The sequence below is a fragment of the Cygnus olor genome, chromosome 3 (assembly GCF_009769625.2).
Source record: "Cygnus olor isolate bCygOlo1 chromosome 3, bCygOlo1.pri.v2, whole genome shotgun sequence".
Taxonomy (NCBI): Eukaryota; Metazoa; Chordata; class Aves; order Anseriformes; family Anatidae; genus Cygnus; species Cygnus olor.
The window spans coordinates 112,151,749-112,170,047 of record NC_049171.1 but is presented as its reverse complement, the minus strand read 5'-3'; the positions used below and the strand labels follow the sequence as shown (position 1 = coordinate 112,170,047).

The following is an 18,299-nucleotide window of genomic DNA, read 5'->3' as shown; positions in this document are numbered from 1 at the left end:
AGTCGATATCAGCATTCTGAATTATTTTCTGTTTTTCCCTTAGCCATCATTTTTCTACCCAACTGACTAACACAAATTATCCAATTTCTGCTAAAGAAAAACTGCCAGGCCAACCAATTAAATTTAACGGCAAAAGGATATTCAAATCCATTACCGTGCTCAAATCCTCTTGTCATTAGCTGCTCTTAAAAAATGAATGTTGGAGAGATCTCATAATTTCCTCTCTTTGGGAAAGCCATTACTGAAATCATTCTTTTAAATGACTTCTTTTAGGGAAATAGGGAAAAGTACTAAATCCACTCGTTTCCCACCCTGCCAAAGGAATCACAAGGACCAGAGACCTGCAGTATTACATCATCGAGAGCCTTAATGTTGGGATTTCTCCTGAAATCTCATGGTTTCTCCTGAAACTATCTGCCCACATTTATCTTCTGAAAACTGTAGTAGCTATTTGGGGGGTAGCTAGCAATACTACCTGTTATTAGTGTCCTGATATTCCTTCCACCTATTTTTCCTAGACTCTTCTCAGGGGAGCAGAGCCATACAACCAACAATTTTCCACATCTGGGAATTCACCACAGGTGGAGTTATCACAAAAAGCACAATGCCCACCAAATAATATAATGCCAAGCAAAAACTAGGGGGAAAAAAGTTGCTTTAACATTTTGGATATCACTGTGCCCCACAAGAGGAAATTCCCCAAATTCCAAAGGGAAGCTCTCAAAAGCATCCTCCAGGGCCTTGAGGTGATAGACTCCTCGTGGGCTGTGATGGAAAAAAGTCCTTCACAGGCGTTCAGCAATAACTCCTTGGGGTCATGCAAGAATTGATTCCTCAAAGGCCAAACAATAATTGCATGCACAGCAATACTTTTTCCCAGGATAGCAGCCATTAACTTCTCCAGGACAAAAGGCAATGTTTCCCCTGGGGTAAGAGGGAATAGTCTGCTCTACACACAAGACTAAAACTACTCCAGGGTGCAGAGCAGTAACTCCTCTAAGTGGTGCCCGGCATCAACTCTTCCAGGGCAGTGCAAGACTAGATTCTCCTGTAGTCACTTGATAATAAACCCTCCCGTACCACGCTGGCTAGGCTCCTCCAGAGCCCCTCAGCCATAAAACCACCAGCACCGTGCCGCAGGAGACTCCTGCAGGGCTGTGGGGCACAAATTGCTCCATGTGAGGCAGCTCTCTGCCTCAGCTTCTTTCCTCTTCCAGTGATTCTCAGCAAGTGATGCCACTTATTCTTAGCGCCTTGGATTCCCTGCAGTCATTACCAGGAAAAGGTTGCTGGTGCCCCTTGAGCCCCATTTTCCTGACACACCCGTGGCCCAGTAAGGCAGTGCTTTCAGCAAAAGCAAACTGCTGCTTGAAGTCTTCTCACTTTGCTGGCCTGGTGTGCCCAAACCTGGAGGTCCTGCCTGCCACACGGGGTCAAGCTGTGGGCCGAGGAGGCTTCAGTCCTGAGGGAGTCTGGACCAAGGGCTGTGTGCTCAGGGAAGGCTACAGGATGAAGGATGCGAAGCAGGGTTTTATCTTCCTTGTAGCATATCCCGTCTTGGGGAAATATAAGTAGAAATTCAGCAGGATAGCTCAGTTCTGCACCTGCTTCTGCCACCCCCAGCTCCTAGAGCCGAGGGGAAGAGCAGCCTCCTCTAAGTGTCACTGCTCAGCTGAGAAGCTCTTCTGGCCTGGCTGGCGTTCCCATACGTCTCCTGCAAAGAGCACTACAGCAGCAGCTGCTACTGCCCCTGTTGAGGATTTAGGTTTAAGGGTCCACAACACTGTCGTGTTTTGACATTGATGTTTTCCCAGAAGTGTTTCAGCCTCAGTCACGGGATGGGGCAGGAGGAAAAGCTGTGCTTTGCCTTCGACTGAATGTGTTGTGAGCAGCATACCCTGAAAGACACAGCCCTCCCAATGGGGAATGGCAGCAGTCCCCTATTCCCCCATCAAGCAGCCAAGCAGTTGCGTTGCCTTTAGCCCACGTCTGCAGTAAGTCCAAACACCCTGAAACCGGTCACAGGATTCACTTTCAGGGACCAATGTCTGCTCCTAGACTGAGCTGCAGCAACTGAGAGCCATGGGCAGCAAGCCCAAGGGCCTTGCATGGGAGCAAAAACACCATGGTGCTTTATTGTCCCCACACAATCCATTTGGTCTAGGAAGTGACAGAGTCTGGCCCCCTCCGTTGAGCAGGGCTGGTCTGCCACCCAGAACTGCACTTAAAAGGAGCCCTTAAAGACATAAAAAAATTCCCTATCAGGGCAGAAGTATGCAAAAGGGACAGGCTCTGACCCAAGTGGCTGGCTCCCTTGGGGTGGGGGCAGGCAGATCCTGGTCTGAGCAGAACAGTGAGGGAGCGGGCCAGACCCATGCTCCTTAAAATGAGCTGTGTGAGGAGAAAAAAAAATAGAAAAGCTTTTTTGTATCCGCTCCACTCACTAGGGAGCGCGGCTGCCTAGTGGTGCTCCCTTGCTTCCCTGTCAGGCTGTGTTACCCTGCTGCTTCGTGCCCTTCCCTGCAGAAACACCTCCTCACCTGCGCTGCACGGCAACCTTCAGCGAGGGAACTGGGAAGGGCCTGCACCCACCTGGGGCTCTCCTTGCCTAAGCCATATCTACGGAGAGAAAGAAAAGCTCTAGCTGGGAGGAAGGCAGCATCTGCCATGGAGGGGAAGCAGCCACCCTAGCCCAAGCTCCCACCCACTGGGAGGCAGTAAAGACTCGGTAGCCATTGGCGTCCCGTTAGCTCCAGTGGCACGGCAGCAGTGAGGGCTTCAGCAGGAGCGGTGGGATGTGCCAAGGGGGACTGGGGTGCTGCATCCTTCTGAGAGCTGTTAGGAGAGTTTAGATGGAACATGCTGTGAATAAAACACACGCAACCTTGCCCCCTTTGTGACTCGCTCCAATTTTTAGTTGCAAAGGCAAAGATGTGGTGCTATCGTGGCTGATTCCTGTTCAGCTGTCTCCCCATGGCACGGCTCCCAGGTGAAGGGTATGAGGGCTGTGGGAAGCAGAGTTATTCAGCAAACACAGGCTCACTTCATTCTGCACTAGCAACTCGAGGAATAACCAAAATAAAATCCAGTCTCTGCTCTGTCGCACTGGGTCTGTGAAGAAAAAAGAAAAGAAAAAGAAAAAAACAGCTGTAACCAGAAACCAAAGTGATGAACCCTAAGAGTTAACAGAGGAAAACAACAGCTACTGTGAGCAACAAGCACTGAGAAAAAACAAGCATTTCAATAAAGCAATAGCTGGAACAGAAACTGCAGCCGTTGTCACTCTACCAAAGGAGGATGGCCTAAAGAGCCCTGGCTGGGGTGTTTAGGTGGACATGAAATTTTCAAGAGACAGGATATTTCATGTCCAAAAACAGTTAGGACGTGAAATTTCCCTGAGAACCGACCTGTTCAGGAGCTCAGCTTTAATGCTGCTCCCACTTGTTTGTGCCTGACAGCCTTTCCTGTGGTGAGAGCACCCTCCAGCTGCCACCTCTACCACACAGCATCACACGCACAATGCACAGCCCTGAAAAATGTCTCTGCTCAGACCAACCACCTTAGTGAAAAGGCCTCACAGACACTCAATGCCATATGTGGTGAAAAAGAAAAAAAAAAAGAAAGCACTGAAAAAACACCACAGGGCAGAAAAAAAGTAGAACAAAGAAAAGAACAACGCTGCCCTCTCCAGCTCACCAGTAATCCTCTTCAGCCATATCCTTTCTTGAAACCCTGATCTAAAGATTCCACCTAAACTACCATGAAATGACCCTATTCTACTGAGGAGACTTGGAATGCTCCAGTTCAAAAAGTGACCTTAAATATACATCCCAGAACACAAGATCAAGCAACACAAACTAAACTACAGAACCATCAAGTGGATTACTAATACGTAGAACAAATACAGAGAATCAAGCAGATTTCCTCTCTCAACAACATGAAAGAGTAGCAATAACAGGAAAGAAGTATCAAAGATGGTAATGATCACATGCCGATAGCAAACCTAAGAAAGAAAGAAATATAACAAGAAGAAAAAAATATGAAAAAACAACAACAACAACGCCCCTTATTCAAGATGAAAATAAAAGAAAAAAAATAAACAAACCACATGTGACATGCGACAAAGCCCTCCTCGTAGCCTGTGCAATGAAGAACATAAGGAAAGCTTTGCTGAGAAGAGCTCAGCGAATGACACGGAGCAAAACACTCCTTGAGAGCCAAGTACTGAAGCTCACCTAAAATGTGCAATAAGAAGAATCCAACAGCCATGCAGCGAAACATTCCTCAGGAGTCCTAGAGTAAAGCACCACAAAAGCTGCAGGATTCCTCCATGTTCATGCACTGAAGCACTCCTGAAGGGCTGTACTGTGAAGAAAAAAAACCAAGAGCATAACAATGAAGCACTCCTCAAAAGACCACACATTAAAAAAACAAATCAAAACTTGACCAATGAAGCACTCCTCAAGGGCAGTGTGGTGAAGCAGTCCTCAAACGCTGCACTTGAAAGAAAACACAGACAGATGAACAATGAAGCACTCCTCAAGGGACACAAAGTATAAAACACATCAAAAACAAGATGATAAAGCACTCCTCCAAGGGAGAGAACTGAAAAACAAACAAACAAACACACAAACAAACAAAAAAACTGCAGTGAGAAGCACACCACAGGGGACAGAATGTGAAAACACCACATCTGCACGATGAAGCACCGCTCAGGAGAAGTACAAGGGAAAAACAAACAAACAAACAAAAAACAAAACAACAACAACAAAAACTGCTCGATGAAACACTCCTCAGGGTTAGTGCAGAGAAGAAAAAAGGAAAACAGGCAGCATAAAACACTCTTCAGGGCATGACAATGAAGAAAAACACCAAACACTGCACAAATAAGCAACCCCAAGGCTCCACAAGGTCAAAAAAAGACAGAAAGCTGCACAATGAAGAACTCCTCATGGGACATGTGCTGCACAAAACACAAGAAGCTGCATGATGAAGCAGTCATCATCGGTAGCACTATGAAGAAAAAAACAAAGGATGCACGATGAAGCACACCTCAGAGGCTGCTCAGTGAAGAAAAAACCAAAAGCTGCACAAAGAAGCTTTACTACGGGGCCACACCATGAACAAAACATAAAAGATGCACGAAGAAGAAACTCCTCTTGGGCCGCAGTGCAGAAAACGCAAAAAACTGGAAGAAGAAGCACTCCTCCGGGGTCGTGAAGTGAAGAAACCTCCAAAATCTTCATGCAAAACCATTCCTCGGGGGTCACAAGAAGAAGAAAACACAAAAAGCTCCATGAAGAATTACTCTTCAAGGGCCATGGTAAAGAAAACACCGAAAGCTAGACCATGAAGCTCTCCTCAGGGGCAACGTGCTGAGGAGAACCCCAAAAGCTGGACAATGCAGAACTCCTCACGGGCCGCAGTGAAGAGAAACCCAAAACCTGAACGATGAAGAACTTCTCAGGGCCTGGAACGAGAAAAGAAACACCAAAGGTTGGATGATGAAGCACTTCTCAGGGGCAACAAGATGAAAACAATACCAACAGATGCACGATGAAGTTCTCCTCAGGGAAAACACGGTGAGGAGAACCCCAAAGGTTGGACAATGCAGAATTCCTCGGGGCCGCAGTGAAGAAAACACCAGAAGCTGCACGATGAAGAACTCCTCAGGGGCCACAAGGTGAAGAAAACACAAAAGATAGACGATATTGCTCTCCTCACGGGAAACGTGGTGAAGAGAACCCCAAACGCTGGACGATGAAGAACTCCTCAGGGCCGTAGAGAAGTAAACACCAAAGACTGCAAGAGGGAGAACTCCTCAGGGGAAATGTGGTATGGGGAACGCCAAAAGCTGGACGATGCAGATCTCCTCAAGTATCGCAACGTGAAGGACACACTACGAGCTGCTCAATAAACCCCTCCTCAGGAACTGCAGTGAAGAAACACCAAAAGCTGGATGCAGAAACACTCCTCAAGGCGCAGTGAAGAAAATAACCATAGCTGCTCAACAAATCACTCCTCCGAGGCTGCAGTGCAGAAACACCAAAAGCTGAACGAAGAAGCTCTCCTCATGGGAATCGTGGTGAAGAGAACCCCAAAAGCAGAACGATGCAGAACTCCTCAGGGGCCGCATTGAAGAAAACACCAGAAGCTGCACGATGAAGCAATCCTCAGGGCCTGGAACGAGAAAAAAAAACACCAAATGTGGGAAGATGAAGCGCTTCTCAGGGGCAACAAGATGAAAACAGTACCAAAAGTTGCACGATGAAGTTCTTCTCCAGGAAAACATGGTGACGAGAACCCCGAAACCTGCACTTTGACGAACTCCTCAGGGCCGCAGTGAAGAAAACACCAAAGCCTGCATGATGATGCACTCATTCGTGGTCGCATACTGAAGAAAACACCGAACGCTGCACAGACAAGCACTCCTCAGAGGCCACAACGTGAAGGAAATACGAAAAGCTCCACCAAGAATTACTCCTCAAGGGCCACAGCGAAGAAAACTCCAAAAGCTGGACGGTGAAGCTCTCCTCAGGGGAAACGTGGTGTGGAGAACCTCAAAAGGTGGACGTAGAAGCACTCCTCGAGCAGCAGGGAAGAACACACCAAATGCTGCTCAAGAAAGCACTCCTCAGAGGCTGCACTGAAGAAACACCAAAAGCTGCGCGATGAAGAACTCATCACAGGAAACATGGTGAAGAAAACACAAAAAGATAGACGATATCGCTCTCCTCAGGGGAAACGTGGTGAAGAGAACCCCAAACGCTGGACGACAAAGAACTCCTCAGGGCCGTAGAGAAGAAAACACCAAAGACTGCAAGAGGGAGAACTCCTCAGGGGAAACGTGGTATGGGGAACGCCAAAAGCTGGACGATGCAGATCTCCTCAAGTATCGCAACGTGAAGGACACACTACGAGCTGCTCAATAAACCCCTCCTCAGGAACTGCAGTGAAGAAACACCAAAAGCTGCGCCATGAAGAACTCCTCAGGGGCCGCAGTGAAGAAAACAACAGAAGCTGCACGATGAAGCAATCCTCAGGGCCTGGAACAAGAAAAAAACACCCAAAGTTGGAAGATGAAGCACTTCTCAGGGGCAGCAAGGTTAAAACAACACCAAAAGCTGGACGATGAAGCTCTCCTCAGGGGAAAAGTGCTGAAGAGAACCGCGAAAGATGCACGATGAAGAACTCCTCAGGGCCACGGTGACGCACTCCTCCGGGGTCGCACAGTGACGCAAACACCGAAAGCTGCACGCAGAAGCTCTCCTCAGGGGCCACGAGCAGCCCGCCTCGCCTGCGCGCCGCCATCGCGGAGTGCCGCAGCCCCAGCACACCCAGCACCATGTCACCCACCCCGCGCTGTGACACCTCCGCTCCCTCACGGCCAGGCGCCGCCCCATTGGCCGCCTGCCTCGGCGCCTCCGGGCGCAGCCAATAGCGAGCCCGCTGGCGCTTGTTGCTAGGCAGCATGGAGCTGTGGCACCCAATGGGCGGCCTCCCAGGGCTGAGGCCTGGCGCAGCGCCTCGCAGGGGCGACGAGGCCTCCCCGACGCCACCTCCAGCTCTGCCTCGCCTTGCCCCCCGGCCCTCCGAGAGGCACGTTTTGACCAGAGGAGCACGCAAACTGCTGCAGCAAGGTGGCAGCGGCATTGGGCAGGGCACACTGACATTGCCCGTCAACAAATCCCTCCTCTAATAAATCCCCGGTGACACAGAGTACACTGCCCGCTTCCCCGTGCTGCCCAGAGACACGAAATGGAGTCCTCAAACTCCTCAAAGGCTACACAACAAAGACAGTTCTGCTGACACAGCCCACACGACTAAACTCGGTTCAAACCATCCACTGTGAGAATGCAAATCTCCTTCTTCCTCACCAAAACTCCCCAGTGACACAGAGCTTTGGCTTCGGCTTCTTGCGGAACTGCATCTTCAGTGTCTGCACAGCTCCGCAAAGCTTCCGCTCTGCAAACTTCTGTGTCCGTGGACTTCGGAAGGACCAAGGCCCCACTACGCAACTCACCCTTAGATGTCATCTTCAAAACCAGGGGTTCTTAGCGATACAAACCAGATCTAGAAGGGCTGCCTCTTCCTACTGTCAGTCTTGACGGTAACCCAAATGTTAGAAGACCATGCAAGCATCATACTGACAAAGTTGCTTCTCCAATAGCTTAAATAGACGATAAAGAAAACCAAGAGCTCTGGGGCTCGTTTCGTTTTTGTTTTGTTGGTGGTGTTTGCTTTTGGAGATTCAGGTCGCACTCCGTGAAAGAAAAGTTTAGAGCATCAGCGTCCCACTGGGAAGACACAAAAGGCACTCCCAATGTCTTTCCCCTTCTCCTTAACGCTGGAGGTGCCTTAAGACGAGAGCGGTCACGGCTGCGGCCCTCCAGTGAGAGCAAATTGTATGAAAAGTTACATGACATTGAAAATTAAGCGAATGACAGGAGAATTAGCTCACTGTTTGAACTAAGGAGTTACATTTCCACTCCTGCAAAAATACTCAAGGAAAGAATCCAATAGGTTACGTGGAGTTAGGCAATCCCAACCAAAACTGCAACAAAGTGCAGATGGTGAGAAACAAACAACAAAGCCATTTCCTTCTCTGCCAGCGGAACACCTTGCTCAGGGAAGACACCCACGTATCGCCTCCAGAAAGCCTTCGACACCCTCCCACCTCGTGCTCCCATCAGCAGCTTGAAGAAGGAGAGAGGGAACGGCTGACGGAAAACTGCTCCACCCGGAGCGGGGGGTCTACTCTTACATTTTCCACTGAAACTGTGTCTATTGCTGAGGATTATATTTCTAGGAACACACCCACCAAGCAGAAAGCATCCAAAGAACCCAGTCAGTCTGATGCCAAGAAGGATCCTTCTTGGGATCAGACTTTTAGAAAACATGCTCTCTAAGGAAAGGTTAACCGTTGGCTTGAGGGACGAACTCTTTAATGTCAAGAGAAGGCAGAACCAAGATGTGGAGAAGGATGCTGCAAAGAAGAAGTGAACAAACTTCTCCCCAGGCCATATATTCAGCACAAGGAAGAAAGGGCTTCAGATGCACCAAAGGGAATTTAGCTGAGGTGTTATGGTGTGCTGGTTTGACTCGGGTGGGCAGCCGAGTTCCACCACGGCCGCTCTCTCACTCCCCCTCCTCAAAGGGAAAGGGGGAGAAAATACGATGCAGAGGGCTCAAGGGCTCAGATAAGGACGGGGAGATCACTCAACAGTTCTCGTGATGGGCAAAACAGACTCAGAGTAGGGAGAGAGAAAGATTTTTCCCCCCCATCCGCCCCCTCCCACCTCCTCCCCCCCAGCGGCGCAGGGGAACGGGGCAATGGGGGCTGCGGTCAGTCTGGAGCACTTTGGCTCCTTCTCGGTCACTCTCTGCCCCTGCTCCACCGTGCTCTGCAGCGTGGAACCCCGCTCCACCGCGGTACGCCACGGGCAGCAGGGGGACAGCCTGCTTCTCCACGGGCCTCACCACAGGCCGCAGGGGACTTCTGCTCCGGCGCCTGGAGCACCTCTCCCCCTCCTTCTTCACTGACCTTGGCGTCTGCAAGGCTGTTTCTCACTCCTCTCTCTCTCCCAGCTGCTGTTCCGCAGCAGGTTTTTTGTTTTGCCTTTCTTCGGTCTGCTCTCACAGAGGCGCAAACAACATCGCTTATTGGCCCAGCTCTGGCCAGCGGCAAGGCCCTTCCCTAACATGGGGCAGCTTCTGGATTCTTCTCGCAGAACCCACCCCGATGGCCCCCCGCTACCTAAACGTTGCCACGGAAACCCACTGCAAAAGGCAAGAGAACTCCTCAACGGTTTGAAGGAGCAGCAGGACTGAAAAGGAGGAGAAGAAAGAACGACACTTGGCACCTCCTAGTACAACAAAGAAAGAGCTCCACATGACATGAGCGCTTGGCAAACTGAAAACAAACAGAAGAATGTGCTTCTTCACACTCCATGCAGCTGAGCTGTCGCTCTGGCTGCAGACATCGGCGATGCCAAAAAGGGCCTCGGTGAAGAAAACACCAAAAGCTGCACGATGAAGAAGTCCTCAAGGGCCGCAGTGAAGAAAACAGGAAGAGCTGCACGGTGAAAAACTCCTCCTCGGGGCCTGCAACGAGAGAAAAACACCAAATGTAGCAAGACGAAGAACTTCTCAGGGGAAACAAGCTGAAAACAACACCAAAAGCTGCACGATGACGTACTCCTCCAGGGTCGCAGACTGAAGAAAACACCGAAAGCTGCACCATGAAGCTCTCCTCAGGGGCAACGTGCTCTGGAGAACCGCAAAACCTGCACGATGCAAAACTCCTCATGGGCCGCAGTGAGGAGAACCCCAAAACCTGAACGATGAAGAACTCCTCGGGGCCTGGAACGAGAAAAGAAACACCAAAGGTTGGATGATGAAGCACTTCTCAGGGGCAACAAGATGAAAACAGTACCAACAGATGCACGATGAAGTTCTCCTCAGGGAAAACACGGTGAGGAGAACCCCAAAGGTTGGACAATGCAGAATTCCTCGGGGCCGCAGTGAAGAAAACACCAGAAGCTGCACGATGAAGAACTCCTCAGGGGCCACAAGGTGAAGAAAACACAAAAGATAGACGATATTGCTCTCCTCACGGGAAACGTGGTGAAGAGAACCCCAGACGCTGGACGATGAAGAACTCCTCAGGGCCGTAGAGAAGTAAACACCAAAGATTGCAAGAGGAAGAACTCCTCAGGGGAAACGTGGTATGGGGAACGCCAAAAGCTGGACGATGCAGATCTCCTCAAGTATCGCAACGTGAAGGAGACACTACGAGCTGCTCAATAAACCGCTCCTCAGGAACTGCAGTGAAGAAACACCAAAAGCTGGATGCAGAAACACTCCTCAAGGCGCAGTGAAGAAAATAACCATAGCTGCTCAACAAATCACTCCTCCGAGGCTGCAGTGCAGAAACACCAAAAGCTGAACGAAGAAGCTCTCCTCATGGGAATCGTGGTGAAGAGAACCCCAAAAGCAGAACGATGCAGAACTCCTCAGGGGCCGCACTGAAGAAAACACCAGAAGCTGCACGATGAAGCAATCCTCAGGGCCTGGAACGAGAAAAAAAAACACCAAAGGTTGGAAGATGAAGCGCTTCTCAGGGGCAACAAGATGAAAACAGTACCAAAAGTTGCACGATGAAGTTCTTCTCCAGGAAAACATGGTGACGAGAACCCCGAAACCTGCACTTTGACGAACTCCTCAGGGCCGCAGTGAAGAAAACACCAAAGCCTGCATGATGATGCACTCATTCGTGGTCGCATACTGAAGAAAACACCGAACGCTGCACAGAGAAGCACTCCTCAGAGGCCACAACGTGAAGGAAATACGAAAAGCTCCACCAAGAATTACTCCTCAAGGGCCACAGCGAAGAAAACTCCAAAAGCTGGACGGTGAAGCTCTCCTCAGGGGAAACGTGGTGTGGAGAACCTCAAAAGGTGGACGTAGAAGCACTCCTCGAGTCGCAGGGAAGAACACACCAAATGCTGCTCAAGAAAGCACTCCTCAGAGGCTGCACTGAAGAAACCCCAAAAGCTGCGCGATGAAGAACTCCTCAGGGGCCACAAGGTGAAGAAAACACAAAAAGATAGACGATATCGCTCTCCTCAGGGGAAACGTGGTGAAGAGAACCCCAAACGCTGGACGACAAAGAACTCCTCAGGGCCGTAGAGAAGAAAACACCAAAGACTGCAAGAGGGAGAACTCCTCAGGGGAAACGTGGTATGGGGAACGCCAAAAGCTGGACGATGCAGATCTCCTCAAGTATCGCAACGTGAAGGACACACTACGAGCTGCTCAATAAACCCCTCCTCAGGAACTGCAGTGAAGAAACACCAAAAGCTGCGCCATGAAGAACTCCTCAGGGGCCGCAGTGAAGAAAACAACAGAAGCTGCACGATGAAGCAATCCTCAGGGCCTGGAACAAGAAAAAAACACCCAAAGTTGGAAGATGAAGCACTTCTCAGGGGCAGCAAGGTTAAAACAACACCAAAAGCTGGACGATGAAGCTCTCCTCAGGGGAAAAGTGCTGAAGAGAACCGCGAAAGATGCACGATGAAGAACTCCTCAGGGCCACGGTGACGCACTCCTCCGGGGTCGCACAGTGACGCAAACACCGAAAGCTGCACGCAGAAGCTCTCCTCAGGGGCCACGAGCAGCCCGCCTCGCCTGCGCGCCGCCATCGCCGGAGTGCCGCAGCCCCAGCACACCCAGCACCATGTCACCCACCCCGCGCTGTGACACCTCCGCTCCCTCACGGCCAGGCGCCGCCCCATTGGCCGCCTGCCTCGGCGCCTCTGGGCGCAGCCAATAGCGAGCCCGCTGGCGCTTGTTGCTAGGCAGCATGGAGCTGTGGCACCCAATGGGCGGCCTCCCAGGGCTGAGGCCTGGCGCAGCGCCTCGCAGGGGCGACGAGGCCTCCCCGACGCCACCTCCAGCTCTGCCTCGCCTTGCCCCCCGGCCCTCCGAGAGGCACGTTTTGACCAGAGGAGCACGCAAACTGCTGCAGCAAGGTGGCAGCGGCATTGGGCAGGGCACACTGACATTGCCCGTCAACAAATCCCTCCTCTAATAAATCCCCGGTGACACAGAGTACACTGCCCGCTTCCCCGTGCTGCCCAGAGACACGAAATGGAGTCCTCAAACTCCTCAAAGGCTACACAACAAAGACAGTTCTGCTGACACAGCCCACACGACTAAACTCGGTTCAAACCATCCACTGTGAGAATGCAAATCTCCTTCTTCCTCACCAAAACTCCCCAGTGACACAGAGCTTTGGCTTCGGCTTCTTGCGGAACTGCATCTTCAGTGTCTGCACAGCTCCGCAAAGCTTCCGCTCTGCAAACTTCTGTGTCCGTGGACTTCGGAAGGACCAAGGCCCCACTACGCAACTCACCCTTAGATGTCATCTTCAAAACCAGGGGTTCTTAGCGATACAAACCAGATCTAGAAGGGCTGCCTCTTCCTACTGTCAGTCTTGACGGTAACCCAAATGTTAGAAGACCATGCAAGCATCATACTGACAAAGTTGCTTCTCCAATAGCTTAAATAGACGATAAAGAAAACCAAGAGCTCTGGGGCTCGTTTCGTTTTTGTTTTGTTGGTGGTGTTTGCTTTTGGAGATTCAGGTCGCACTCCGTGAAAGAAAAGTTTAGAGCATCAGCGTCCCACTGGGAAGACACAAAAGGCACTCCCAATGTCTTTCCCCTTCTCCTTAACGCTGGAGGTGCCTTAAGACGAGAGCGGTCACGGCTGCGGCCCTCCAGTGAGAGCAAATTGTATGAAAAGTTACATGACATTGAAAATTAAGCGAATGACAGGAGAATTAGCTCACTGTTTGAACTAAGGAGTTACATTTCCACTCCTGCAAAAATACTCAAGGAAAGAATCCAATAGGTTACGTGGAGTTAGGCAATCCCAACCAAAACTGCAACAAAGTGCAGATGGTGAGAAACAAACAACAAAGCCATTTCCTTCTCTGCCAGCGGAACACCTTGCTCAGGGAAGACACCCACGTATCGCCTCCAGAAAGCCTTCGACACCCTCCCACCTCGTGCTCCCATCAGCAGCTTGAAGAAGGAGAGAGGGAACGGCTGACGGAAAACTGCTCCACCCGGAGCGGGGGGTCTACTCTTACATTTTCCACTGAAACTGTGTCTATTGCTGAGGATTATATTTCTAGGAACACACCCACCAAGCAGAAAGCATCCAAAGAACCCAGTCAGTCTGATGCCAAGAAGGATCCTTCTTGGGATCAGACTTTTAGAAAACATGCTCTCTAAGGAAAGGTTAACCGTTGGCTTGAGGGACGAACTCTTTAATGTCAAGAGAAGGCAGAACCAAGATGTGGAGAAGGATGCTGCAAAGAAGAAGTGAACAAACTTCTCCCCAGGCCATATATTCAGCACAAGGAAGAAAGGGCTTCAGATGCACCAAAGGGAATTTAGCTGAGGTGTTATGGTGTGCTGGTTTGACTCGGGTGGGCAGCCGAGTTCCACCACGGCCGCTCTCTCACTCCCCCTCCTCAAAGGGAAAGGGGGAGAAAATACGATGCAGAGGGCTCAAGGGCTCAGATAAGGACGGGGAGATCACTCAACAGTTCTCGTGATGGGCAAAACAGACTCAGAGTAGGGAGAGAGAAAGATTTTTCCCCCCCATCCGCCCCCTCCCACCTCCTCCCCCCCAGCGGCGCAGGGGAACGGGGCAATGGGGGCTGCGGTCAGTCTGGAGCACTTTGGCTCCTTCTCGGTCACTCTCTGCCCCTGCTCCACCGTGCTCTGCAGCGTGGAACCCCGCTCCACCGCGGTACGCCACGGGCAGCAGGGGGACAGCCTGCTTCTCCACGGGCCTCACCACAGGCCGCAGGGGACTTCTGCTCCGGCGCCTGGAGCACCTCTCCCCCTCCTTCTTCACTGACCTTGGCGTCTGCAAGGCTGTTTCTCACTCCTCTCTCTCTCCCAGCTGCTGTTCCGCAGCAGGTTTTTTGTTTTGCCTTTCTTCGGTCTGCTCTCACAGAGGCGCAAACAACATCGCTTATTGGCCCAGCTCTGGCCAGCGGCAAGGCCCTTCCCTAACATGGGGCAGCTTCTGGATTCTTCTCGCAGAACCCACCCCGATGGCCCCCCGCTACCTAAACGTTGCCACGGAAACCCACTGCAAAAGGCAAGAGAACTCCTCAACGGTTTGAAGGAGCAGCAGGACTGAAAAGGAGGAGAAGAAAGAACGACACTTGGCACCTCCTAGTACAACAAAGAAAGAGCTCCACATGACATGAGCGCTTGGCAAACTGAAAACAAACAGAAGAATGTGCTTCTTCACACTCCATGCAGCTGAGCTGTCGCTCTGGCTGCAGACATCGGCGATGCCAAAAAGGGCCTCGGTGAAGAAAACACCAAAAGCTGCACGATGAAGAAGTCCTCAAGGGCCGCAGTGAAGAAAACAGGAAGAGCTGCACGGTGAAAAACTCCTCCTCGGGGCCTGCAACGAGAGAAAAACACCAAATGTAGCAAGACGAAGAACTTCTCAGGGGAAACAAGCTGAAAACAACACCAAAAGCTGCACGATGACGTACTCCTCCAGGGTCGCAGACTGAAGAAAACACCGAAAGCTGCACCATGAAGCTCTCCTCAGGGGCAACGTGCTCTGGAGAACCGCAAAACCTGCACGATGCAAAACTCCTCATGGGCCGCAGTGAGGAGAACCCCAAAACCTGAACGATGAAGAACTCCTCGGGGCCTGGAACGAGAAAAGAAACACCAAAGGTTGGATGATGAAGCACTTCTCAGGGGCAACAAGATGAAAACAGTACCAACAGATGCACGATGAAGTTCTCCTCAGGGAAAACACGGTGAGGAGAACCCCAAAGGTTGGACAATGCAGAATTCCTCGGGGCCGCAGTGAAGAAAACACCAGAAGCTGCACGATGAAGAACTCCTCAGGGGCCACAAGGTGAAGAAAACACAAAAGATAGACGATATTGCTCTCCTCACGGGAAACGTGGTGAAGAGAACCCCAGACGCTGGACGATGAAGAACTCCTCAGGGCCGTAGAGAAGTAAACACCAAAGATTGCAAGAGGAAGAACTCCTCAGGGGAAACGTGGTATGGGGAACGCCAAAAGCTGGACGATGCAGATCTCCTCAAGTATCGCAACGTGAAGGACACACTACGAGCTGCTCAATAAACCGCTCCTCAGGAACTGCAGTGAAGAAACACCAAAAGCTGGATGCAGAAACACTCCTCAAGGCGCAGTGAAGAAAATAACCATAGCTGCTCAACAAATCACTCCTCCGAGGCTGCAGTGCAGAAACACCAAAAGCTGAACGAAGAAGCTCTCCTCATGGGAATCGTGGTGAAGAGAACCCCAAAAGCAGAACGATGCAGAACTCCTCAGGGGCCGCACTGAAGAAAACACCAGAAGCTGCACGATGAAGCAATCCTCAGGGCCTGGAACGAGAAAAAAAAACACCAAAGGTTGGAAGATGAAGCGCTTCTCAGGGGCAACAAGATGAAAACAGTACCAAAAGTTGCACGATGAAGTTCTTCTCCAGGAAAACATGGTGACGAGAACCCCGAAACCTGCACTTTGACGAACTCCTCAGGGCCGCAGTGAAGAAAACACCAAAGCCTGCATGATGATGCACTCATTCGTGGTCGCATACTGAAGAAAACACCGAACGCTGCACAGAGAAGCACTCCTCAGAGGCCACAACGTGAAGGAAATACGAAAAGCTCCACCAAGAATTACTCCTCAAGGGCCACAGCGAAGAAAACTCCAAAAGCTGGACGGTGAAGCTCTCCTCAGGGGAAACGTGGTGTGGAGAACCTCAAAAGGTGGACGTAGAAGCACTCCTCGAGTCGCAGGGAAGAGCACACCAAATGCTGCTCAAGAAAGCGCTCCTCAGAGGCTGCACTGAAGAAACACCAAAGGCTGCACGATGAAGAACTCATCACAGGAAACATGGTGAAGAGAACCCCAAAAGATGGATGATGAAGCTCTCCTCAGGGGAGTCGTGGTGTGTAGAACCCCAAAAGCTGGACGATGCAGAACTCCTCATGGGCCGCAGTGAAGAGAACCCCAAAACCTGCACCATGAAGCAATCCTCAGGGCCTGGAACGAGAAAAAAAAACACCAAAGGTTGGAAGATGAAGCACTTCTCAGGGGCAACAAGATGAAAACAGTACCAACAGATGCACGATGAAGTTCTCCTCAGGGAAAACACGGTGAGGAGAACCCCAAAGGTTGGACAATGCAGAATTCCTCGGGGCCGCAGTGAAGAAAACACCAGAAGCTGCACGATGAAGAACTCCTCAGGGGCCACAAGGTGAAGAAAACACAAAAGATAGACGATATTGCTCTCCTCACGGGAAACGTGGTGAAGAGAACCCCAGACGCTGGACGATGAAGAACTCCTCAGGGCCGTAGAGAAGTAAACACCAAAGATTGCAAGAGGAAGAACTCCTCAGGGGAAACGTGGTATGGGGAACGCCAAAAGCTGGACGATGCAGATCTCCTCAAGTATCGCAACGTGAAGGAGACACTACGAGCTGCTCAATAAACCGCTCCTCAGGAACTGCAGTGAAGAAACACCAAAAGCTGGATGCAGAAACACTCCTCAAGGCGCAGTGAAGAAAATAACCATAGCTGCTCAACAAATCACTCCTCCGAGGCTGCCGTGCAGAAACACCAAAAGCTGAACGAAGAAGCTCTCCTCATGGGAATCGTGGTGAAGAGAACCCCAAAAGCAGAACGATGCAGAACTCCTCAGGGGCCGCACTGAAGAAAACACCAGAAGCTGCACGATGAAGCAATCCTCAGGGCCTGGAACGAGAAAAAAAAACACCAAAGGTTGGAAGATGAAGCGCTTCTCAGGGGCAACAAGATGAAAACAGTACCAAAAGTTGCACGATGAAGTTCTTCTCCAGGAAAACATGGTGACGAGAACCCCGAAACCTGCACTTTGACGAACTCCTCAGGGCCGCAGTGAAGAAAACACCAAAGCCTGCATGATGATGCACTCATTCGTGGTCGCATACTGAAGAAAACACCGAACGCTGCACAGAGAAGCACTCCTCAGAGGCCACAACGTGAAGGAAATACGAAAAGCTCCACCAAGAATTACTCCTCAAGGGCCACAGCGAAGAAAACTCCAAAAGCTGGACGGTGAAGCTCTCCTCAGGGGAAACGTGGTGTGGAGAACCTCAAAAGGTGGACGTAGAAGCACTCCTCGAGCAGCAGGGAAGAACACACCAAATGCTGCTCAAGAAAGCACTCCTCAGAGGCTGCACTGAAGAAACCCCAAAAGCTGCGCGATGAAGAACTCCTCAGGGGCCACAAGGTGAAGAAAACACAAAAAGATAGACGATATCGCTCTCCTCAGGGGAAACGTGGTGAAGAGAACCCCAAACGCTGGACGACAAAGAACTCCTCAGGGCCGTAGAGAAGAAAACACCAAAGACTGCAAGAGGGAGAACTCCTCAGGGGAAACGTGGTATGGGGAACGCCAAAAGCTGGACGATGCAGATCTCCTCAAGTATCGCAACGTGAAGGACACACTACGAGCTGCTCAATAAACCCCTCCTCAGGAACTGCAGTGAAGAAACACCAAAAGCTGCGCCATGAAGAACTCCTCAGGGGCCGCAGTGAAGAAAACAACAGAAGCTGCACGATGAAGCAATCCTCAGGGCCTGGAACAAGAAAAAAACACCCAAAGTTGGAAGATGAAGCACTTCTCAGGGGCAGCAAGGTTAAAACAACACCAGAAGCTGGACGATGAAGCT

The 18,299-nt window shown here is 50.8% G+C and overlaps 4 long non-coding RNA genes across 5 annotated transcripts; 1 reads left to right on the top strand and 3 right to left on the bottom strand.

The window, feature by feature from the left end:
* Positions 1-2,255: 2,255 nt before the first annotated feature.
* Positions 2,256-6,429, bottom strand: LOC121068116. The gene is made up of 3 exons (XR_005818606.1): positions 5,119-6,429; positions 4,236-4,365; positions 2,256-3,111 (listed from the first exon to the last, which is right to left on the bottom strand). It is a non-coding gene; the product is annotated as an uncharacterized LOC121068116 (long non-coding RNA).
* LOC121068112 lies at positions 5,223-16,199 on the top strand. 2 transcript variants are annotated; one of them, XR_005818601.1, is made up of 3 exons: positions 5,223-5,835; positions 10,576-12,098; positions 15,057-16,199. It is a non-coding gene; the product is annotated as an uncharacterized LOC121068112 (long non-coding RNA). The 2 variants fall into 2 exon arrangements; XR_005818602.1 differs by having other exon boundaries at positions 15,469-15,480.
* Positions 6,869-10,561, bottom strand: LOC121068114. The gene is made up of 3 exons (XR_005818604.1): positions 10,436-10,561; positions 10,172-10,362; positions 6,869-7,214 (listed from the first exon to the last, which is right to left on the bottom strand). It is a non-coding gene; the product is annotated as an uncharacterized LOC121068114 (long non-coding RNA).
* LOC121068115 lies at positions 11,756-15,454 on the bottom strand. Its single transcript, XR_005818605.1, has 3 exons — positions 15,329-15,454; positions 15,065-15,255; positions 11,756-12,106 (listed from the first exon to the last, which is right to left on the bottom strand). It is a non-coding gene; the product is annotated as an uncharacterized LOC121068115 (long non-coding RNA).
* Positions 16,200-18,299: the final 2,100 nt, after the last annotated feature.